At 40.8% G+C, this 25,830-nt stretch overlaps 1 protein-coding gene and 1 long non-coding RNA gene across 23 annotated transcripts in view; one reads left to right on the forward strand and one right to left on the reverse strand.

The window, feature by feature from the left end:
* Positions 1-25,830, reverse strand: part of Dlgap1 (DLG associated protein 1) — an 874,571-nt gene that overhangs the window by 280,148 nt on the left and 568,593 nt on the right. The window lies entirely within an intron of this gene.
* On the forward strand, positions 165-24,221 carry LOC147000373 (uncharacterized). The gene is made up of 3 exons (XR_015045934.1): positions 165-224; positions 12,904-12,975; positions 24,162-24,221. It is a non-coding gene; the product is annotated as an uncharacterized LOC147000373 (long non-coding RNA).

The raw sequence follows: 25,830 nt of genomic DNA on the forward strand, positions 1-25,830 counted from the left end.
CGCCTCTCCAGCCCCTGGCATCTGTTCTGTTTCTGTGTGCGCTCCTATCTCCATGTTTTCAGCTCAGGAGTCAGAGCGTTATCCAGTCGTTGTGGGATGTTCTCATTCTAGGTTCTGTTCTACGTTTTACCCATGTCCATCCACTTACTGTTTTAAACATTGACAGGTGACCCGTGCTTTCTTTGTTCCCGAGTTACAGAGGAGAACACCATGGATGAGAGAAGGTAGGTGATTCTCTCATGTAATTAGTAAATACAGGATTTGAACACAACTTCCGGGAATCAAACAGTTTTTTCCCCAGAACTAACATCACAGCCTTCTACTGCGCAGCGTTCAAAGGTTCCAGTGAGTTATGTGCTTGAGCTAAAGGGACTTAATACAAATAATTAATAGAAATCAGTGACCTCAAATAGGCAAGCTAATGGGTTAATCTGGGTAGGCCCATCATAATCACAGGTACCCATAAAATACCTGGTTAAATGCTTTGCATATTTTCTCCACTATGAAATAAAATAAAAAAGAAGTTTCTTTGGCTGAGGGCAAAGAGTTAGTGGCAGGAGTTCGATTTAAATCAAGGTAAAGATCGCATATGCTGATGCCAGACTGAAGATAAAGAGACCCTTGTTGTTGAATACTCACAGGAGCAAATATGGAGATTAAAGTATAAAGCAGAGACTGAAGGAAAGGCCATCCAGAGACTGTCTCACCTGGGGATTCATCCCATATACAGTTACCAAACCCAGACACTATTGTGGATGCCAAGAAGTACATGTTGAAAGGAGCCTAATATGGCTGTCTCCTGAGAGGCCCTGCCAGAGCCTTAAAAATACAGAGGCGGATGTTTGCAGCTAACCATTGGACTGAGTGATCCCCAATAGAAGAGTTAGAGAAAGGACTGAAGGAGATGAAGGGGTTTGCAACCCCATAGGAAGAACAATGATATCAACCAACCAGACCACTCAGAGCTCTCAGGGACTGAACCATCAATCAAGGAGTACACATGGCTCTAGCTGCATATGTAGCAGAGGATGGCCTTGTTAGGCATCAATGGGAGGAGAGGTTCTTGATCCTATGAAGGCTGTATAGATGCCCCAGTGTAGGGGAATTGAGGTCAGGGAGGTGGGAGTGGGTAGATGGGTGGAGAAACACCCTCAGAAGCATGGGGAGGGAGGATGGGATAGGGGGCTTACAGGAGTGGGGAGGAACTGGGAAAGGGGATAACATTTGAAATGTAAATAGAGAAAATATCCAATAAAAAGTGAATAACAAAGAAATCATAATGTGTTGTATATACATATGAAAATGTCAAAGAATACATGTAATTTTAAAAATTGGGCGATAGAGCTGGATAGACACCCTATAAAAGAAGACATAGAAAACAGCCAGAGTTACATGAAAAACAAATGGCCAACATCTCTGTCACCATGGAAACGAAATAAAAACCAAACAGCTAGATATCCCTACAGTCCAGAAATCAGGAGCATCCCTAAAAACGACAGAAGTTAACAGGCTCTAGCAAGGATGTGGAGAGCGAGGCACCTCTTACACACTATTGGTGGGATTGAATCTCGTATGCTCAACACAGCAGACAAGAATCTAAAGATTGTACTAGTCCATGAGCCAACAATCCCACTCCTGAGAACATATCCAAAGGATGTTAAATCAGTATACAGAGGCATCAACACTCCCATGTTGACCACAGTACTATTTATAGCAGCTAAGAGGGGAATGGCCTCAGTGCTCTTTAACTGATGGTGGATGGATAAAAGAAGTGTGGTGTGTATACACAACGGAATACTATTCAGCCAGAGATAATGTCCAATGTATTTCAAGTAAGTATTTTGAATGTTTCTACCACAAAGGCATGTTTGAGGAGAATAATGCTTTAAAAATACACAATACATGTATTAAAGTATTATATGATGCCTCATAAATATGTGTAACTTCTTTGTTTGTCCTACTAGCTAAGAATAAATTCATCTGAAAACGGAAAAAGAAAAAAAAAGATACCCTTGTTGTATAATTTACCCAATTTTTGACCAGGGGAGTCTCAACCTTTTTGATCTCCACAGCTGATTACTTTCTTTTCAAAACAAGATTTCTTTCTATTTAAAAATTAAGATATTTTCTTTATTTACATTTCAAATGCTATCCCCTTTCCTAGTTTCCCCTCCAAACATCCCCTATCTTCTCACCCCCCCTCGCTCCCCAACCCACCGACCACCGACTCCCACTTCCTGGCCCAGGCATTCCCCTATACTGAGGCATAGAACCTTCATAGGACTAAGGGCCTCTCCTTTCATTGATGAGAGACTAGGCCATTCTCAGCTACATATGCAGCTAGAGACATGAGTCCCTCTGTGTATTTTCTTTGATTGGTGGTTTAGTACCAGGGAGCTCTTGGGGGTACTGGTTAGTTTATATTGTTGTTCCTCCTAGGGGGCTGCAAACCTCTTCAGCTCCTTTGGAACTTTCTCTAGCTCCTTCATTGGGGACCCTGTGCTCTGTCAAATGGATGACTGTGAGCATCCACTTCTTTATTAGTCAGGCAGTGGCAGAGCCTCTCAGGAGACAGCTATATCAGTCTCCGGTCCTCAAGCTCTTGTTGGCATCTGCCATAGTTTCTGGGTTTGGTGGCTGTTTATGGGATGGATCCCCAGGTGGGGCAGTTTCTGGATGGTCATTCCTTCAGTCTCTGCTCTGAACTTTGTCTCTGTAACTCCTTCCATGGGTATTTTGTTCTCCCTTCTAAGAAGGATCAGTGTCCACACTTTGGTCTTCCTTCTTCTTGAGTTTCATGTGTTTTGCAAATTGTATCTTGGGTATTCTGAGCTTCTGGGCTAATATCCACTTATCAGTGAGTGCATATCATGTGTATTCTTTTGTGATTGGGTTAACTCACTCAGGATGATATCCTCCAGATCCATCCATTTGTCTAAGAATTTCATGAATTCATTGTTTTTAATAGCTGATTAGTACTCCATTGTGTAAATGTACCATGTCTTCTGTATCCATTCCTCTGCTGAGGGACATTGGGTTCTTTCTAGCTTCTGGCTATTATAAATAAGGCTGCTATACACATAGTGGAACATGTGTCCTTATTACAAGTTGGAACATCTTCTGGGTATATGCCCAGGAGTGGTATTGCTGGATCTTCCAGTAGAACTATGTCCAATTTTCTGAGGAACTGCCAAGTTGATTTCCAGAGTGGTTGTACCAGCTTGCAGTCCCACCAACAATGGAGGAGTGTTCCTCTTTCTCCACATTCTCACCAGCATCTGCTGTCCCCTGAATTTTTGATCTTAGCCATTCTGACTGGTGTGAGGTGGAATGTCAGGGATGTTCAAAACAAGATTTATTTCAAAGTACATGTCTCTGTCTCTCTCTGTCACTCTGTCTCTGTCTCTCTGTCTCTGTCTCTCTGTGTCTCTGTCTGTCTGTCTCTCCCTCTCTGTGTGTTTGTGCATGTGTGCTTCTGGGTGCTCAGAGTCAAGAAGATGGCATCAGATGCCCTAGACTTAGATTTACAAGCTTTGTGGCCATCTGAATAGTGAGGAACCAAAATCAGGTCCTCTGCAATAGTAGCTCTTAACTGCTAAGCCATCATTCCAGCCCCATACAATTGCTTTCTTACAAAAACCTTGAATTGGGCTGGGTCCTGAAACAGCTTGCTGTAATGTTGTGTAGTCCATTTCTTCTTATACTTCTCCTTTCTCTGTCTCTCTTTCATCTATTTTTCACATCTTCTTTGCTGTCTGCCTTTCTACTTGCTCCTCCATCCACTCATGTACACACACACCTACTCACACCCACATAGCATTTGCTAGGTGTGGGGTGTAGAAGGCTTATTTAGTAAAGGTTGAATGAATAATGGGAAGGGAGTAAGGGCAGTTTCTCTCAATATGGTCCTAAGGAAATCCTGCCAAATTCTTAGAGATAGCTCTCTAGTGGGTTAGTTAATTTCCTTTGCTATGGGAAAGTACCCTTAACAAAAGCAATTTAGAAGGAAAGAATTTATTTTGTAATTCCAAGTTATGGTCCATCATTGTGAGGAAGTCAAGGGAACAGGGACTTAAGCCACCTTCAAATCCACGGTAACCAGCAGAGAGAAATGAATGTGTTTTTGTTGTGCCTGTTCATGTGTGGCTTTCTCTGTTCTCATTCAGGATCCCTGAACTATATGAGAACAGAGAAAGGTAAGGAATGGTACCACCCACAATGGACCAATCTTTCTCTTTTAACTGTGGTCAAGATAATTCTCTATATACATGCCCACAAGTCAACCTGCTAGATAATCACTTGCTGAGACTTTCTTTTTTTTTTTTTTATATATTTTTATTACATATTTTCCTCAATTACATTTCCAATACTATCCCAAAAGTCCCCCATAGCGCCCCCCACTTCCCTACCCACCCATTCCCATTCTTTTGGCCCTGGCATTCCCCTATATTGGGGCATATAAAGTTTGCAAGTCCAATGGGCCTCTCTTTCCATTGATGGCCGACTAGGCCATCTTTCGATACATATGCAGCTAGAGACAAGAGCTCCAGGGTTCTGGTTAGTACATCATGTTGTTCCAACAATAGGGTTGCAGATCCCTTTAGCTCCTTGGGTACTTTCTCTAGCTTCTCCATTGGGAGCCCTGTGATACATCCAATAGCTGACTGTGAACATCCACTCCTGTGTTTGCTAGGCCCCGGCATCGTCTCACAAGAGACAGCTATATTTGGGTCCTTTCAGCAAAATCTTGCTAGTGTATGCAATGGTGTCAGCGTTTAGAAGCTGATTATGGGACGGATCCCTGGATACAGCAGTCTCTAAATGGTCCATCCTTTCATCACAGCTACGAACTTTGTCTCTGTAACTCCTTCCCTGGGTGTTTTGTTCCCAATTCTAAGAAGGTGCACAGTGTCCACACTTTGGTCTTCATTCTTCTTGAGTTTCATGCGTTTATCAAATTGTATCTTATATCTTGGGTATCCTAAGTTTTGGGCTAATATCCACTTATCAATGAATACATATTGTGTGAGTTCTTTTGTGATTGTGTTACTTCACTCAAGATGATGTCCTCCAGGTCCATCCATTTGGCTAGGAATTTAATAAATTCATTCTTTTTAATAGCTGAGTAGTACTCCATTGTGTAAATGTACCATAATTTCTGTATCCATTCCTCTGTTGAGGGACATCTGGGTTCTTTCCAGCTTCTGGCTATTATAAATAGGGCTGCTATGAACATAGTGGAGCATGTGTCCTTTTTACCGGTTGGGACATCTTCTGGATATATGCCCAGGAGAGGTATTGCTGGATCCTCCGGTAGTACTATGTCCAATTTTCTGAGGAACCGCCAGACTGATTTCCAGAGTGGTTGTACAAGCTTGCAATCCCACCAACAATGGAGGAGTGTTCCTCTTTCTCCACATCCTCGCCAGCAACTGCTGTCACCTGAATTTTTGATCTTAGCCATTCTGACTGGTGTGAGGTGGAATCTCAGGGTTGTTTTGATTTGCATTTCCCTGATGATTAAGGATGTTGAACATTTTTTCAGTTGTTTCTCTGCCATTCGGTATTCCTCAGGTGAGAATTCTTTGTTCAGTTCTGAGCCCCATTTTTTAATGGGGTTATTTGACTTTCTGGAGTCCACCTTCTTGAGTTCTTTATATATATTGGATATTAGTCCCTTATCTGATTTAGGATAGGTGAAGATCCTTTCCCAATCTGTTGGTGGTTTTTTTGTCTTATTGATGGTGTCTTTAGCCTTGCAGAAGCTTTGTAGTTTCATGAGGTCCCACTTGTCAATTCTCGATCTTACAGCACAAGCCATTACTGTTCTATTCAGGAATTTTTCCCCTGTGCCCATATCTTCAAGGCTTTTCCCCACTTTCTCCTCTATAAGTTTCAGTGTCTCTGGTTTTATGTGAAGTTCCTTCATCCACTTAGACTTGACCTTAGTACAAGGAGATAGGAATGGATCGATTTGCATTCTTCTACATGTTAACAACCAGTTGTGCCAGCACCATTTGTTGAAAATGCTGTCTTTCTTCCACTGGATGTTTTTAGCTCCCTTGTCGAAGATCAAGTGACCATAGGTGTGTGGGTTCATTTCTGGGTCTTCAATTCTATTCCATTGGTCTATTTGTCTGTCACTATACCAGTACCATGCAGTTTTTATCACAATTGCTCTGTAGTAGAGCTTTAGGTCCGGCATGGTGATTCCACCAGAGGTTCTTTTATCCTTGAGAAGAGTTTTTGCTATCCTAGGTTTTTTGTTATTCCAGATGAATTTGCAGATTGCACTTTCTAATTCGTTGAAGAATTGGTTTGGAATTTTGATGGGGATTGCATTGAATCTGTAGATTGCTTTTGGCAAGATAGCCATTTTTACAATGTTGATCCTGCCAATCCATGAGCATGGGAGATCTTTCCATCTTCTGAGATCTTCTATAATTTCTTTCTTCAGAGACTTGAAGTTTTTATTATACAGATCTTTCACTTCCTTAGTTAGAGTCACGCCAAGATATTTTATATTATTTGTGACTATTGAGAAGGGTGTTGTTTCCCTAATTTCTTTCTCAGCCTGTTTATTCTTTGTGTAGACAAAGGCCATTGATTTGTTTGAGTTAATTTTATATCCAGCTACTTCACCGAAGCTGTTTATCAGGCTTAGGAGTTCTCTGGTGGAATTTTTAGGGTCACTTATATATACTATCATATCATCTGCAAAAAGTGATATTTTGACTTCATCTTTTCCAATTTGTATCCCTTTGATCTCCTTTTGTTGTCGAATTGCTCTGGCTAGGACTTCAAGTACAATGTTGAATAGGTATGGAGAAAGTGGACAGCCTTGTCTAGTCCCTGATTTTAGAGGGATTGCTTCAAGCTTCTCACCATTTACTTTGATGTTGGCTACTGGTTTGCTGTAGATTGCTTTTATCATGTTTAGGTATGGGCCTTGAATTCCTGATCTTTCCAAGACTTTTATCATGAATGGGTGTTGGATCTTGTCAAATGCTTTTTCCGCATCTAAGGAGATGACCATGTGGTTTTTGTCTTTGAGTTTGTTTATATACTGGATTACGTTGATGGATTTCCGTATATTGAACCATCCCTGCATCCCTGGGATGAAACCTACTTGGTCAGGATGGATGATTGTTTTGATGTGTTCTTGGATTCGGTTAGCAAGAACTTTATTGAGGATTTTTGCATCAATATTCATAAGGGATATTGGTCTGAAGTTTTCTATCTTTGTTGGGTCTTTTTGTGGTTTAGGTATCAGAGTAATTGTGGCTTCATAGAATGAGTTGGGTAGAGTACCTTCTGTTTCTATTTTGTGGAATAGTTTGTGAAGAACTGGGATTAGATCTTCTTTGAAGGTCTGATAGAACTCAGCACTAAACCCATCTGGTCCTGGGCTTTTTTTAGTTGGGAGACTATTAATGACTGCTTCTATTTCTTTGAGGGATATAGGGCTGTTTAGATCATTAACCTGATCTTGATTCAACTTTGGTACCTGGTATCTGTCTAGGAACTTCTCCATTTCATCCAGGTTCTCCAGTTTTGTTGAGTATAGCCTTTGGTAGAAGGATCTGATGGTGTTTTGGATGTCTTCAGGATCTGTTGTTATGTCTCCTTTTTCATTTCTGATTTTGTTAATTAGGATGCTTTCCATGTGCCCTCTAGTGAGTCTGGCTAAGGGTTTATCTATCTTGTTGATTTTCTCAAAGAACCAGCTCCTTGATTGGTTGATTCTTTGAATAGTTTTTCTTGTTTCCACTTGGTTGATTTCACCCCTGAGTTTGATTATTTCCTGCCGTCTACTCCTCTTGGGTGAATTTGCTTCCTTTTGTTCTAGTGCTTTTAGGTGTGTTGTCAAGCTGCTAATGTGTGCTCTCTCTAGTTTCCTTTTGGAGGCACTCAGAGCTATGAGTTTTCCTCTTAGAAATGCTTTCATTGCGTCCCATAAGTTTGGGTATGTTGTGGCTTCATTTTCATTGAACTCTAAAAAGTCCCTAATTTCTTTCTTTATTCCTTCCTTGACCAAGGTATCATTGAGAAGAGTGTTGTTCAGTTTCCACGTGAAGGTTGGCTTTCTATTATTTATTTTGTTATTGAAGATCAGCCTTAGTCCATGGTGATCTGATAGGATGCATGGGACAATTTCAATATTTTTATATCTGTTGAGGCCTGCTTTGTGACCAATTATGTGGTCAATTTTGGAGAAGGTACCATGAGGTGCTGAGAAGAAGGTATATCCTTTTGTTTTAGGATAGAATGTTCTGTAGATATCTACCAGATCCATTTGATTCATAATTTCTCTTAGTTTCACTGTGTCCCTGTTTAGTTTCTGTTTCCATGATCTGTCCATTGGTGAAAGTGGTGTGTTGAAGTCTCCCACTATTATTGTATGAGGTGCAATGTGTGCTTTGAGCTTTACTAAAGTTTCTTTAATGAATGTGGCTGCCTTTGTATTTGGAGCATAGATATTCAGGATTGATAGTTCCTCTTGGAGGATTTTACCTTTGATGAGTATGAAGTGTCCCTCCCTGTCTTTTTTAATGACTTTGGGTTGGAAGTCAATCTTATCAGATATTAGAATGGCTACTCCAGCTTGTTTCTTCATGCCATTTGCTTGGAAAATTGTTTTCCAGCCTTTCATTCTGAGGTAGTGTCTATCCTTTTCTCTGAGATGAGTTTCCTGTAAGCAGCAAAATGTTGGGTCTTGTTTGTGTAGCCAGTTTGTTAGTCTATGTCTTTTTATCGGGGAGTTGAGTCCATTGATATTAAGAGATATTAAGGAAAAGTAATTGTTGTTTCCTGTTATTTTTGTTGTTAAAGTTGGCATTTTGTTCTTGTGGCTGTCTTCTTTTAGGTTTGTTGAGGGATTACCTTCTTGTTGTTTCTAGGGCGTGGTTCCTGTCCTTGTATTGGTTTTTTTCTGTTATTATCCTTTGAAGGGCTGGATTCGTGGAGAGATAATGTGTGAATTTGGTTTTGTCGTGGAATACTTTGGTTTCTCCATCTATGTTAATTGAGAGTTTGGCTGGGTATAGTAGCCTGGGCTGGAATTTGTGTTCTTTTAGTGTCTGTATAACATCCGTCCAGGATCTTCTGGCTTTCATAGTCTCTGGTGAAAAATCTGGTGTAATTCTGATAGGCTTGCCTTTATATGTTACTTGGCCTTTTTCTCTTACTGCTTTTAGTATTCTATCTTTATTTAGAGCATTTGTTGCTCTGATTATTATGTGTCGGGAGGTATTTCTTTTCTGGTCCAGTCTATTTGGAGTTCTGTAGGCTTCTTGTATGTTCATGGGCATCTCTTTCTTTAGATTTGGGAAGTTTTCTTCTATAATTTTGTTGAAGATGTTTGCTGGTCCTTTGAGTTGAAAATCTTCATTCTCATCCACTCCTATTATCCGTAGGTTTGGTCTTCTCATTGTGTCCTGTATTTCTTGGATGTTTTGAGTTAGGATCTTTTTGCATTTTACATTTTCCTTGATTGTTGTGCCGATGTTCTCTATGGAATCTTCTGCACCTGAGATTCTCTCTTCCATCTCTTGTATTCTGTTGCTGATGCTGGTATCTATGGTTCCAGATTTCTTTCCTAGGGTTTCTATCTCCAGTGTTGCCTCATTTTGGGTTTTCTTTATTGTGTCTACTTCCCTTTTTAGGTCTAGTATGGTTTTGTTTATTTCCATCATCTGTTTGGATGTGTTTTCCTGTTTTTCTGTAAGGACTTCTACCTGTTTGATTATGTTATCGTGTTTTTCTTTAAGGATTTGTAACTCTTTAGCAGTGTTCTCCTGCAATTCTTTAAGGGATTTTTGTGCTTTCTCTTTATTGTCTTCTGCCTGTTTAGCAGTGTTCTCTTGTAGTTCTTTAACTGTGTTATTAAAGTCCTTCTTGAAGTTCTCTATCATTATCAGGAGATATGCTTTTAAATCCGTGTCTAGCTTTTCCGGTGTGTTGGGGTGCCCTGGACTGGGCGAAGTGGGGGTGCTGGGTTCTGATGATGGTGAGTGGTCTTGGTTTCTGTTAGTAAGATTATTACGTTTACCTTTCGCCATCTGGTAATCTCTGGGGTTAGTTGTTATCGTTGTCACTATTTAAAGATTGGAGCAGAAGCTGTGTTCCACTCACCAGCAGTCTCTAAATCCTGCGGCGGGGGTCGTGGGTAGCTGATGGTACCCCGGTGCTGGTCCAGCCGGAAGAGGCCTGTGGTCCTACACAGGCCGTTTTTCTGCTTCCCTAACTAATGCAGTCTCTGGTCCCGCGTGCAATTGGATTGGAGCAGAAGCTGTGTTCCACTCTCCAGAAGGCTTAAGATCCTGTGGTGGGTGTTGTGGGTAGCTGGTGAGTGTCAGCCGACCCTGCGCCCCAGCTGCCCAGGTGCTTTTCTGACCGGAAGAGGGTTGTGGCCCTATGTAGGCCGGATTTCTCTCTCCCCAACCAGAGCAGTCTCAGGTCCTGCGTGATTGGACTGGAACAGAAGCTGTGTTCCACTCACCAGCAGTCCCAAAATCCTGCGGCGGGGGTCGTGGGTAGCTGGCGGGTGTCAGGCAACCCTGCGCTCCCGCTACCCCGGCGCTGATCCGGCTGGATGAGGCCTGTGGCCCTACTCAGGCCGGTTTCTGCTTCCCTAACTAATGCAGTCTCAGGTCCTGCGCAATTGGATTGGAGCAGAAGCTGTGTTCCACTCACCAGCAGTCCCAAAATCCTGCGGCGGGGGTCGTGGGTAGCTGGCGGGTGTCAGGCAACCCTGCGCTCCCGCTACCCCGGCGCTGATCCGGCCGGATGAGGCCTGTGGCCCTACTCAGGCCGGTTTCTGCTTCCCTAACTAATGCAGTCTCAGGTCCCGCGCAATTGGATTGGAGCAGAAGCTGTGCTCCACTCACCAGAAGTCTTAAGATCCTGTGGCGGGTGTTGTGGGTAGCTGGCGAGTGTCAGCAGACCCTGCGCCCCAGCTGCCCCGGTGCTTTTCTGACCGGAAGAGGGTTGTGGCCCTATGTAGGCCGGATTTCTCTCTCCCCAACCAGAGCAGTCTCAGGTCCCGCGTGATTGGACTGGAGCAGAAGCTGTGTTCCACTCACCAGCAGTCCCAAAATCCTGCGGTGGGGGTCGTGGGTAGCTGGCGGGTGTCAGGCAACCCTGTGCTCCCGCTACCCCGGCGCTGATCCGGCTGGATGAGGCCTGTGGCCCTACTCAGGCCGGTTTCTGCTTCCCTAACTAATGCAGTCTCAGGTCCCGCGCAATTGGATTGGAGCAGAAGCTGTGCTCCACTCACCAGAAGTCTTAAGATCCTGTGGCGGGTGTTGTGGGTAGCTGGCAAGTGTCAGCAGACCCTGCGCCCCAGCTGCCCCGGTGCTTTTCTGACCGGAAGAGCGAGACTTTCTTCTCAGGTGAGTCTATATATGTCAAGTTGACAATGAAACCAACCTTTACAGGAGAGTTCTTTTCCTTTGCTCTTCTCTTACTAAAACCCAGGTTTTCCTAACACTGTAATCCTTTACATCTCCAAATACTTTGTCCAGAAATCTTCCTTGTATTATACTGATGTGCTTAATATACCACTAGACCTTAAGGTCTTTGAATATATTGTTTGACAGAATTTTACATTTCCATCTCCTCTTAGTACTCACCCTTGAATATGTAGAGATCTTCATGTTTTTGTTACTTGAACTGATCACTTAAGTAAAGTTCCTTTAGGACACGCCTCTAATTTCCAGAAGAGTATCTACTTACTTCAGGAACTATTCACCATCAACAAGATGTTTAAATACCACTCACACACATATTATATATACACATAAACATGCATATACTCATCACAAACATTTTCAAAACCTACATATACTTAAATTGTTCTTCAGTCACAACCTAAATTTCTTTTCTTATGAATTCATTCCATGAAGAAGAACGGAAGTCATCAATACTATGATTTTTTTTTTAACATGGAGAGAAGGAGTCCTCAGTACCTTTATTTGCATATGATATGATTAATACTATGATTTTAAGGAACATTTTTATTAAACCTTTAGACTGTTTTTCATTATACCTTTGAGGACCAGTTAATACAAAGAGACAATGCACTATGATACCTAAGCATTTTTACCACTGGTGGAGGCTAGAAAATGTGCTATAATCTTGTTAATCTAATAACATAAATGAGGTTGAATTGACATGCTTTAATTCTGGCAATCCTTTCATTCTTTATAAATTCCTGTTATGTAAATAATTAACATTTCATTCTTATAGGTGAAAATATTTTATTATAAAACAATGATCTGAGAGGAAGTGGAAGCTGCAGAATGCATGATGACTGTACTCATTTCAAATTAACTTTATCTGAGTTTAAACAAAAAGAGAAAGGTGTTAAATAGGGGATTGGCAGAACACTAAATTATTTGCAAGGTGAGTCATATACACAAGGAAAACTCCAAACAAGGTAGGAGGCAAAGCAATAAAGATTATGTTGACTTCAAGGTCATTAGTGAACATGACTCCTGTACCCTGATATATTTCAAAGGCTTTACAACTACATATTATTGCTTATTCTAAGGATTTAGCACAAACTCTACCTCACTTGGCTATTATATGACTCACTATTATATTTCTCTGGGCAGTTAGCTGATATTCTATGAGTAGACCTTTGACAGAAATACAATTTCCTGCAGACCTGGTATAGTTATTTAATGTATTACCAAGTTGGTACACTCTTTAAATATTTAACCAACCTTGTAGACAACATGGATCTCATGCTAGGCAGAATTCTTATTCATAATACATCTGAAAGATGATCAGCAAGCTCCACAAAAATGAGGGTAGACAAAGTATAAAGTCAAATTGATCTAGAGAGGAATGTGGTTTGGGATTCCAAACTTACTTCTGTAAATCTGCTGTTGCTTACAGAAATGAACATTACTAAGCACAGTGAACCACCAGGCAGAGCTGATTTGGGCACAAGAATCTTCAAGAACTAAGGTAAGAACAGTTTGATTGGCTCAATCATGGTGTTTCTTTTTGAAATGAATAGATGAATAAATGCAGTTACAAGAGCTGTGAGCAATGGTCCTTTCATGAGCTGAGATCTGGTTTTCCATCCACATGAAATGATACCATATTGTTGCAAGTCAACCTTTGTAGATATGACTTTCTAAGTGAATCTCACACAGCCTTTGCTTGCTTTCTTTCTTTCTTTCTTTCTTTCTTTCTTTCTTTCTTTCTTTCTTTCTTTCTTTCTTTCTTTCTTCCTTTCTCTCTCTCTCTCTTTCTTTCTTTCTTTCTTCCTTTCTCTCTCTCTCTTTCTTTCTTTCTTCCTTTCTACCTTCCTCTCTCTCTCTCTCTCTCTCTCTCTCTCTCTTTCTTTCTTCCTTCCTTCCTTCCTTTCTTTCTCTCTCTCTCTTTCTTTCCTTTCTCTCTCTCTCTCTCTTTCTTTATTTCTTTCTCTCCTTCTCTCTTTCTTTTTTGTTTGGTTTTTTGAGACAGGGTTACTCTGTGTAGCCCTGCCTGTCCTGAAACTCACTATGTAGACCAGGCTGGCCTCAAACTCAGAAATTCACCTGCCTCTGCCTCCCAAATACTGGGATTAAAGGTGTGTCCCACCACGACCGGCTTCAGCCTTTGTTTTCAAAAACAGCCATTTCCCAAACCTGACTGTATCTAGCCATAAAGGTAGAACCTAGTTCTAAAATTCATACTTGATAATTTCTATTAAGAAAATAAATTCCTGCAAAGGAATATGATCTTGGAAAATGCTGAAGTAAATGTTTACAATACAGCTGGGTAACATAGACAGTGAAGAGACTTTGGAAATACAACAGCCTGGGGCATGAATTTCAATTCTATCACTTCATAGCAATATAATCTTGAACAAATATATTTCTTCCTTCTTAATAAAACAAGGATATGAATTATGACTCCAGAACCTTCAGAAATTCAAACACCACGAGGGCCACAGAGGTCTACAGAGCCATCTCAGCAAGTGTTAGTTCTTTGTTCTTTTCTATCCTTCTGTCTTCCTCTCCTCCCCCTTCATATTATTATTGTTACCATTATTCACTAAGATGCTGAGCTTCAATTGTCACCTTGATATAGCCTGGAATCATCCAGGAACAGTTTCTACGAGGGTCTGCCTGTGTTGAGTTGGTCTATGGAGGAGTGTCTTAATTGAATTGATGTAGGAAATCCCAGTTCATTGATGTGGTTGGTGCTGTTCCCTAGGCAGGGACTCCTGACTGATATAAAAAAGAAGAAATTGATCTGAGCGCAAGCAAGCCAGTCAGTGAGCACTGCTTTCTTTTTACTCTGAGCTGTTGATGTGACTAGCATAGTTGTTTGAAGTTTCTGCCTGGTTTTTCGCACGGGACCATGATCTGGAATTGGGGTGAAACAAATTCCTTTCTCCTACAAAATGCTGCCTTGTCAGGGTAATTGATCACTGCAACAGAATGAAAGTAGGGCAGTCACTACTGCACTGAGGAAGGTTCAGTACAGTGTGGAAATAAGAGGTTCTTTTTCTTTTTAATTAATTAATTAATTAATTAATTAAACGTATGACTACACTGTATCTGTTTTCAGACACACCAGAAGAGGGCATCTGATCCCATTACAGAGGGTTGGGAGCCATCATGTGGTTGCTGGGAATTGAACTCAGGACTTCTGGAAGAACAGTCAGTACTCTTAACTGCTGAGCCATCCTTCTAGCGCCTAGAACTATCTAATAAGCATCAGATAGGAAGCAAGGGGCTTGAGTGCTCTGAGAAAAGTCAATCCCTCTTTTTTAGATCACAGCTGAGGAAAACGGAATGAATAGAATGAAAGTAATGTAAAAATGTGTTAGTATGAGAGGAAAAACAGAAAATAAGATCTAAAATCAGTTAAAAACGATGGAAATGAGTTCTTATCAAATAACAATTCCAATGAATATAAATGGCTTAGATTCTCCAATATAAAAACACATGAGGTCTAAATGGACGAAGAAAAAGGATCTAGTCATATGCTGCTTAAAAAAGGCTGGTTTTATAGAAACACTGAATGGATGGGAAAATGTTGAGAATCAAGAGAGAGTAGATCTAACTGTATGTTCCTAGTCAAAAAGACAAAATTGTAAGAAGGTAAAAAAGAAACCAAAGATCATTATATAAAAGGATTTAGCAAAAGGATACACACTGGCTGGTTTTGTCTATCAACTTGCCACAAGTTAGAGTCATTAGAGACAAAGGAGCCTCAGTTGAGAAGACATTGTCTCAATTCGTGATCAATGAAGGAGTGTCCAGCCCATTGTGAGTGATGTCACCTGGAGTGGTGGTCCTGGGTTCTATAAGAAAGCAGCTGAACAAGTCACAAGGAGGAAGCCAGTACGCAGCATCAGCTTGTGACTCCAGGTTCCAGGACTGCCAGAGTGCCTGTCCTGACTTTCTCTAGGGACGGTCTATGATCTGGAAATGCAAGGGGAATTAACTCGTTCCTCCCTACCTTGTCTTCTGGTCATGGTGTTTCACTGCTGCAATAGGAACCCTAACTCAGACAGGATGTTGAGATATATTTATAAAAATATATGCATGCAAAAATGAACTGAAAGTGAAGATCTGCGATACAGCTTCCGGGAGGGCATTGGCTATGATGGAGTTGGAGGAAGCACTTGGTAATTAAGCTCTTTGAGTCACCTATACTATTCACACATGGTTGTAAGAAGTAATACAGAATGAGAAACAGTGGATTTAATGTGTCCTCTGTATTCAGACGATGAAGACAGTTGCAAGAAGGAGAAGGACCAGGGCTACTTGATCACGGTGCTCTACTGTTCCCACCAGCTCCCTGACCTGTGGGCCAGCATCCCTTGTGCTCAAGAACCAGTAAACTTTCTTCAGAAAAGAACCCAGACTCCTGGCATTATCATGAGGACTATAACCACCTCAGCCACACCACTGCTGATCAGTGCTCACAGTCTCTGCTAGTGCACAGCTTATAGGAAAGACACTCAAGAATGCAGACATAAAAGTCTGAGTTGTTGAAAGGTAAGCATGGAGATTGGGCTGAAAAATAGTGAAGAGAGATACCAATGCCAGGCCAAGGGGAGGCAAAACCATCTCACCCCAGTGAGATGAAAATATGGCATAAGAGCATAGAATAATACCTTCTATTTTATGTTATTGTCTATTTTACTTTGTATGCTTTATTTGCTTAGGTTTTTCTATATTCTAATTTTCATGATTATTTAAAACCTTGTACGTTAACTGTTAAGCTATCATGTTTTAACTTTCATATTGTTGGAAGAAACTTTCATATCTGTCTTTTTATTTTCCTATACATACAGATATTTGTAAATCTATCATAGCCTCTCTAGTGCCGACGTCATTTACTTTTCTTCTCATAGAAAGCAGAAAATGTCACACAGGTCTTGACATTCTGAAAGTTGGGACTGATATTCATGTTTAGGTAAACAAACGAAACATCTGTAAAGAAATTTCAGTGATAAATTCATCGACTGGATTCAAGAGCTGTCTACTGAATATTCTACCTGTCAGATAAGGATTAGACATTCTTCTCAAGGGCACAGAGACCTTCTCCAAAGTTAACACATTAGTGTATGGTCACATCAACAAATACATAAGAAAGAGACAATAAGTATCTCTCTGTGTGGGAAGTATATGGTTAAAGAACAAGAACCAGCCTTCTCAAGAACAAAGATATTAAAGTAATCCTTGTATCTTATCAGATCACAGTAGGAAAAAAAAAACTAGAAACCATCAGCCAAAAACCCAACCCAACCCAAAAATCAAAACCAACTGAGAAACTGTTCAGGTAGCCATGGAGACGGAGCAATAGACATTTGAATGAACAGTGGCTAGCTGAGAAACTTGGGAGAGAAAAATGAAAATTTCCCAGGATTAAGCGAAAACAATAACATTATGTATGAGCATATAGCCAGGCCTGTCAGAAGAGGGAATCTTATAAGCACCCCTGTCAAAGAATGATGCACTTCACAGTCATCCAGAAGACACCAAAACCAAACCCAGTACCAGGAAAGAATAGCAAAGACAAGGACAGAAAATAATGGAGCACAGATAAAAGAACACTGCAAAGAATCGGTAAGAAAGAGAGTAGGAAAGTGAACAAGAAACCCCTAAGCTAGCACAAAGAAAGAGTAGACACAAATTAATAAACAAAAGTAGAGAAAAATGGAGTTGTTATAACAGACTCCAATGAAATCCAAACAATTAGGAAATATTTAGAAAGCCTATATTAAAAAAAAAAACAACTAGAAAACCCATAAAACAGATACATTTCTACAAAGATGGATAAAAACTCATATGTTTTACTAAAATTAAATCTACAGGATAAAAACAATTTAAACGGATTTGTAATAGTCAGTGAGATTGAAGAGAAGGCAACCACACGGATTAAGGACAATTTAATACAAATAGTTCTCAAGTTGTTCCATGAAAAAAGGGAGAAAAGGAACAGTACCAAATTCAGTCTATGAAACCAGCATTGGGCTGACACCCAAGCTAGAAATAGACAGAAACTAAAATCTACAAAGAGACAAGAGTTCTCAACAAAATATCTGTGAACTGGATTCAAGAACACCTTAAGATCACCTATTACAGTCAGGTCGATTTCATCCCAGGGATGCAAAGTCGGTTCAATATGAATGTATCAATATCCTATGCTGATCCTAACTTCAAATTTTTATGTGTGTATATTTGTGTAAATGAGTGTGAGTATGGATGAGAAAGAGGACTACAAGAAAGGAACAAAGAATACTTTTTTAAAAACTATGTTAATATGTATGTGCACATGTGACCAAATGTGTTTTCACACAAATATTCATGTCTGTTGAGGCTTGAGGTTGGTATCAAGTGTCGTCTTTGATTGTTCATCACCTTATACATTAGACAGGGACTTTCACAAACCTGGAGTTCACTCTTTTGATTAGTCTGGCTAGTCAGCTTGCTCTGGGGTAAATCCTGGTGTGCTGTGATTACAACTGGGTCATCTTGTCCACCTGGATTTTTATTCAGGCTGTGGGGATCTCAGCTCAGGTCTTCTGAGCTGCCACGTGTGTGTGTGTGTGTGTAAAATTTAAATTTTTTTGAGACAAGTTTTCACTCCGTAGTCTCAGTAGTCCTGGAACTCACTCTGTAGACCGGGCTGGGCTCCATCTTACAGAGCTCTTCCTGCCTTTGCCTCCCAGGTGCTGGGGTAAAAGGCATATACTAGCATGCCTGGTTAGTGAAGGTTTCTTTTGGGGGAGGGGAGATTAATAGGAAACATGTTGTGATTAGAACGTGACTACTGTGAGAGGAAGGGAGGGGCAAAGAGGATCAGGCAAACAAGTTATGCAAATAGAAGCAATTTCTTTCTATGCTAATAGGAGGTAGTGAAGTAATATATGCATTCAGTATCAGAGCACCTCAGTACACAAAGGGAAGAGTAATGGCTACAGAAAGGGAGGGTAATAGGAGCAGCAGGGAACCTATCACTTTTTCTGCAATGGCTTTCCAGACAGAAAAATCAACAAAGAAACATACTTAAGCTGTGCTCCTACTGAGCACTCCAACAGTCACAGAATACATACTGAGTTCTACATGGAACAGTCGTCAGGAGAGTTGCTGTTGGACTTTAACAACTGTAGGAGATTGCATCAAATGTAGGAGATTGCAACAAAAGATGGAGATTGCAACAAATGATGGAGATTGCAACAAATGTAAGAGACTGCAGTCACAGTAAGTCTTTTCCCCACCATAAAAACCCTAGAAATCAGTTACACGAGGAATCTTAGAAACTTTACAACTAAATAAAATGCTTCTAATTAACCAATGGGTCAATGAACCAATTAAAAGTGAAGCACTCTGCTCCCAAACTTCGTATGGAATGAGAATGGCCTCCAGTGGTCTAGACCCAGGGTTGCTCAGGCTCTCTTCCTGTTGCCTGGGGATCTGGAGATGAGCTCTCAGCTACTGCTCCAGTGTCTGCCTGCCTACCTGCCATTATGAAGATCATGGACTGACCCTCTCAAACAGTAAGCAAGCCTCCAATTAGATGCTTCCTTTCCCAAGTTATCGTGGTCATGGTGTCTCTTCATAACAACAGGGCAGTAACTAAGACGGGATCTGTCAAAAGCCATTCTAGAAAGTAAGACTGAAGCAAGTAACATTTTTCATAAAAAGGAAGACTTCAAATAAATAACCTAAGGTTGGACCTCAAGAGAGTAATAATATATAAAAAAAATAGCCCAAGTAAAATGATCAAATAGCAGAAAGTAGCCAAAACAAAAGGAGTGGAAGAAAGGAAATAATAAAAATCAAAGCAGAAATAGATGAAATACAGACAAGGAAGATAATGCAAGGCATGAACCAAAGTAACCATTAGGTGAGACCAGTGATGCTTAGCTACAAAAAGAGAGAAGAGTCAACAAATTCAGAGGCAGAATAAAAGCAGACACAGTGCAGCAGATACTCGGAAGCATAAAGGATGCTAGTAGAGTTTGGTGATAGTAAGTATTGATTACAAACTTGACAGGATCTATGATCACTGATGAGGCCAGCCTGTGTATGCACCCGTGAGGGGTGTTCTACCCTGGGTTAATCGAGATGAAAAGACTCACTATGGCCTGGCTGGGGCATACACTGCATATAGAAGAGAAATCAAGCAGAACATGAGTATTCTCTTCTTTCTACTGCTCTATGGATGAGGGATGAAGAGATAGAGCTTTCTCACCACGACTGTATGCTGGAACTGCCTGGAACAGAATAAGCCCGTTTCCTCCTCAGTTATAGGAAAAGTAACTGAGACAGTTACTATACCGATTTAGATAATCTATGAAAAACTTGATGAATTCCTGGAGACAGAATCTGTCAAGATCATATTATAAAGAAATTTAAAAAGACATGTAGTCCAATTACAAGTTGAGTAAATTACTCATAAAAATCTTCCATAAGTAATTGCTTTAGGAGATAACAACCTGATGGTGCCATTGTTGAATTACATTCAACATATGGAGTACAACCAGTTCTTCTCAAATTATTCAGTTGAAGAGGATGGGGATTATTTCCAAAGTCATCTTATAAGGTCCCCAAATCAAACATAATAAAATTAGAAAGCACTGACCACTAAGAAACATGATTAGAAATTTTCTTAAAATTCTTAGACATGAGAAACAACAGCACATTAAAAAGACTGTTCATCATGAAAAACTGTGATTCCTTCCAGGCATGCAAGGACGCTGCAATACATGCAAATTCATGACTGGGATACCCTCCTAGAATTGGCAAAATTAGACACAAAACATGGCATCATTTCAGTAGATTAAAAAAAAAGCAGTCAAAACTCAACATCCTTTCATAATAAAACCTTCTAAAATCAAGTAAAGAAGGACCACACGTCATCACCACACCAGAAACATCCATGACAAAGCAGGGCTAACACACATCATCACCACACCAGAGACTGTCCATGACAAAGCCGGGCTAAGAGACTGGACACCAGAGTCTGAGAGCACTTCCTGGACACCTGAACAACTCAAGGATGCTCATTTTTATTATTTTTTCTTCACCACAGGATGACAATACCTGGCCAGAGCCTCTAGGTGAAAGAACAAAAAAAAAAAAAAAAAACAATGGTATCCAAACTGGAAAGGAAATAAATTAAATTGTCCCTCTTTAAAGCTGACATAGTATTATATAGAAAGTCTTAGAGACGCCACTGAAATTTGTTGGTTCTAACAAATGAATTCAGGAAAATTTCAGGAAAACAAAACAAAAACCATCCACCCCCCCAAAAAAAAACACCCATAAATTAGTATTGCACATAGCCAGTAAACCATTTACAAAAGAATTTAAGAAAACAGTCCACTTCCAATAGCTGAAGCAACATGTAGGCATGCATTTATGCTAAAAGGTAAAATATCCCTTCTCTGAAAATTAGAAAACATTGATGAAAGAAACTGAAAAAGACACAGATTAACAGGGAGATCTGATGCTCAATGGATCAGACACATAAATAATGCTTAATGCTCTTGCAGATTCACTGTATCTCCTATCAAAACACCAGTCATATTTTTCACAGAAATAGGATGTAACAATTCTGAAGTTTGTGTGGGACCAGAAAAATCCGAATGCACAAAGAAATATTGAGAAAAGCAAAACAAAACAAAGATGGAGGCACCGCATTACCTCTCTTGCAAATGGGTCAGTGAAGAAATTAAAAAAGACAATTTTAAATTTTCTAAGGCTGGGTGATAATGTGTTCCCAGTGTTCTCTATTCATATGATATGGTGAAAGCTGGGTCATCAGACAGCCCAGCAGTGGCTGAAAAACTACCCTAAAACAGCCAATGAGAAATAAGCCCAAAAACTTGGACATAGCTTGTTTTGACAGATGTTCTAGCAATGAAAATCAGGAAAAATGCTTAAAGAAATCATCTTGAGAAACTGAATGTTCACAGGTAAACCTTTATCTAGAATTAACTCAAAATGGACTAAAACCCTAAATATTATTTGGAAAACTATGAAAAGACTTGAACAACACAGGGGGAGTGGGTGACTTTTCCTTGACCTGGGCAATGACCTTTGTGATTTAATTTCAGAAGCACAGGTGACAATGGCAAAAAGGAGAAATGTGAGGATCTCTGTCTACACAGTTTTCTCTGCATAGCAAAGAAAACATTCCGAAAGTTCCTAGACAACTACCAACTGGGAGCCAGTATATGCAAACAAGCCACCAGACCAGCAGCTGGTTTCTAGAATTTACAAAGAACTGAAACACTCAGGAAGAGACAGACCCAGCAATCAAGTTTGGAAGTGAGCAAAAGAGAAACACTCTCAAAAGAAGACAAGAAAGTAGCAAAATGTATCTAAAACAGGTTCAGACTGGGGTTTATCAGACTAAGTTGAGGTTGCACCTCACACCTGCTAGGAGAGTCACAACCATCAAAAAAGCAACAAGTGAGTGCCAGCAAGTGTCAGGGACTGGGAACACTTTGTATTTTGGTGAAGGTGTAAATTTGTATAGGTATCATAAAAAAGTATGGGATTTCTTTGAAATATTAAATGTGGGACTGCTGGAGAAGTACACGCCCATGGCCACTAAACCATTCAGAGCTTCAACATACAAATCTGTATGTTAAAAAGACATCCTTGTTAGTAAAAATAAGTCATACAGCAAAATACAAATCTGACTGTTAAAAAGATATTCTGATCATTAAAATAATAGTCACGACATCCAAGATGTCCATTGACAAGTAAATCAATAAAGGAAATTGTATGGTAGACAAACAATGTCCATAGAAAGAATAAAATCCTGCCATCTCCAACAACAACAACAACAACAACACACACACACACCAGTGGGAAGGAAGGAATGGATAATGACTAAATAATTCCATCTATGTGTGGTAGGATGCTCAGAAATTATTTTGATGGCTGACAATTCTGTGAACACAGTTAAAATCATCAGCTTATAGATGTTAGGCTGGAGAACTGTGGGGTGACATGTGGGTTATATTTTGTTCAAATCTCTGTTTCTGGTGTCCATGTGTTCTCTGGTAAGCACCCAAAGTTTGAGTGGCGATGAGGCAGGTGATCTGCAGACCCTATTCCTTACTGAGGAGCCCACTGGCAGTTGATGGCTGCTGGAGGAATGTGGGTCCCTCTCTTTTGAGGTATGGCCACTTTTAGGATTCTCATGATCTGGTGGATGGCTCCAAGCCCACGCACATAAAGCAGCACCAATTGGATTAAGTCATTAATTATTAAGTCATTAATTATTATAGGCATTAAAAAGGAAGGTTTACAATCAAATTCCACAGAATCTGTAGGTGGAGTAAGCAAGACATGGGTCCAGAGCAGTCATTCCCGAGCACACAGATCACCAAGGTGATTGGATTCTTTTCATGTGACCAAGGAAAGAGTGTTACCACACAGGAGGAACCCAGGAAGACTTTCAAGTTGTTACTAATCCATCCATTTTTAAGATGGAGTCTTTCCAGAACTCAGTCTGCAAATGGATGACTTTGGGTGAGTTTTGGATCTCACAAAGTGAGATACAAATAAATTCCTCATAAGTAATAAGAAATTAAAAAAAGCGAGAAGCGAGAGAAAAGCTGAAGCAACAGGAAGAGGGACCGTTGCTCCATTTTCTTCTACCTAGTGGTGTGCATTGGAAGCAAAGGCAGAAGGAGAAGGGGGTATAATTAACCCTTACTGTTGGACTGATTGGCCAGGTTTGTTTTTAGTAGAATCGGTGAAGGAAGACATTAGGGTCCCATACAACACAGGCTCAGTCTTCCAAGTATTCTGAGTCCTATGTCCGTAAGCCTGGTGATGGGGATGGTTGCTGGGATATGGGCTACCAGAGACTAGGCTGGCCAGCCAGCCAAAGTTCTGTCATTGGAGGCTACACGAGATCACAGTTTCAAATTCCCCACTCAGGATAAGCCACAGGGACCAGTTTTTCAAATTGAATCTAATGAAGAACAGTTGGCTTTAGAATTACTTTTTAAAAGTAGCATGAAAGTCCAAGCACATATTTTCAAAGCGTTAAATTTGATAGGTGACTTTTTAAACTTTTTTTTATTTTTTATTTGTATTTTATTGATTTCATTCATGAGATCGCCTGGCACAAAATACATTCATTCTTTCTTTCTTTCTTTCTTTCTTTCTTTCTTTCTTTCTTTCTTTCTTTCTTTCTTCCTTCCTTCCTTGCTTCCTTCCTCTCTCTCTCTCCCTCCCCCCCCCCTCTCTCTCTCTCTTTCTCTTTCTTTTTCCTTTTTCTTTTTCTGTGCAGTGAGTGCACAAGTCAAATAAGGAAGATCAAGCCCCAGGACACTCTTCAGCCTATGGATTTGAGTTTTTGTCAGCCTCAGCACACAGATCCCTCACAAAGAGCTCTTGCTTCTGCTGGATGGTTCGCTGCTTCATGAACGCCTTAGAGAGAGGGCAGGGCCAAGGGAAAATCAGCTATTTATAGGTGTTTTTTTTTGTTTTTGACTAAAAGTGTCTGCTCAGCATGCTATGGAATATTTCCAAGAGGTGGGAGAACAGGAAACTAAAATCAACTGGAAGGCTGGAGGAGTGTTATGGGGGACGGAATCTGCAGGGGAGTCCTTTGTAGAAAGCTCAGGTTTCATTTGCAAACAAATGACAGTTACTTTTTCTGACACTCAGAGAAGCCAATTAAACTTCTGCTACTTAATGAGAGAAGAAGAGAACGAGAATGAAAAGCCCATGAATTCTTCAAGTGTTGCAAGACACTGGAACCCTTAAAGGAATTTTAAAGGGGGAATATTTCTCTCTATACTTAATTCTTGATGGGACAGTTGCCAGCCAAATGATGCCCATGGAAAAGGCAGCAAGCAGGTGGGTTTCTAAGAATAGAATGCAGGTCCCTGTGAGTTAACAGGGTCCTGCTGAGATGAGAGGACATCTCACCCTCCACTCACCTTCACTTTTATAACGACAACAAAGAAAGATGGCTGAGCTCATCTGCATTTACAGGCAGGACACAATGCCATGAAATTCTGGGATCATCCCATGGATTTTACTCTCACTGGTTGGGTGGTCACGGGAAGCAAGTGTGGTAGAAAGACTCAGGACTGTCTGCCAAGAGACAGCTGGCTGAGGAGGAAAGCCTGGAGCTGGCCATGTTTCTGTGGGGAGGAGGTCCTGAGAGGGACATTTTGTTCTTTGGAATTCTACAGACTTGAAAGAACGATGCACCTGGCTTCGGAGAATGGGAAGGATGGCTGAGGACCTTGTGCAGGAACAATGGAGGATAAGGCCCAGGACCTGTTAGCACCATCCTTCAACTGTTGTGAAGGTCCTGCCTGTCTGGTTGTCATGGAGGAGACATTCCTCAAGAGAGCTAGTGAAGCCCATCAAGGATGCAATGGATGGGTGGCTCAGTGACCTGGTAGACATAATCCATAGGGGTTGTTGTTCATTAAACTCATCCTGCTGATTTGCAAGGCTGCCTGGGAGAATGGCATGGGGTTCCGGGGCAGGGTTGGCAGACTAAAGCTATAAAGATAAGAGCAGGGCTCATGTGAATAGACACTTGAACAGCTAGAATTGTTGTCTACCAGCAAACACCAGACTGCATGGAGCTCTGCTCCACCGAGGTGAAGATATCTGGACAGGCTCTTTGTGACCCTTTCACTTACACAGTCACAGACTTTCCATGCTTAGTTGGCAGCTGATAAAGGAACCGTCCATGATGTGATTAAGAGCTACCACCATCGGACATGGGATAGGGAGAAACGGGTGGGGTGGGCAGGAGGTTTCCTTGACCGCGGAATCAGACTGCCTCTTCTGACCTTGTTTTGAAGGAACAAATCAGAAGGGAAAGAAAAGGTGCCACCATACACGAAACAAAGAGAACATACAAAGTACGTCAGCAGCTAGACGTTTGTACCTTGAAAACCTTCCACACAATAATTTGAATTGATTTCCTAAATTTAGAGCTCTTCCCTAACACCCTAAAACAAATGCAGCCATCATGCCCATTATACAGAATAAGAAACAAAAGCATCAGTAATGTAGAAATCCAGCAATAACTTCAAAGCTTGGCTGAGCGGGTGAAGCCCACGTTTCAATCGGTTAGACTCTACTGCCCCCTACAGGACACTAAGCCTACAGCTCCGTAGAAGCCGTGGCTCTTGATAGATTCTATTGAGTTACTCTAGATGGAGCTCGTCAGGATCTCTTGGGTTGGTGCCAGAAATCCTCAGGTTTTCAGACCCCTCCAATGTCACTCTTATGCACAAACATATGGGAGCTATCTCTCAACTGCAATGACTGAGAGACACTCAGTGATAAAGGACTACTAAAGGGCTTC

The sequence above is a fragment of the Mus caroli genome, unplaced genomic scaffold, assembly GCF_978045245.1.
Source record: "Mus caroli unplaced genomic scaffold, Mus_caroli_1 scaffold_18, whole genome shotgun sequence".
Lineage (NCBI taxonomy): Eukaryota > Metazoa > Chordata > Mammalia > Rodentia > Muridae > Mus > Mus caroli.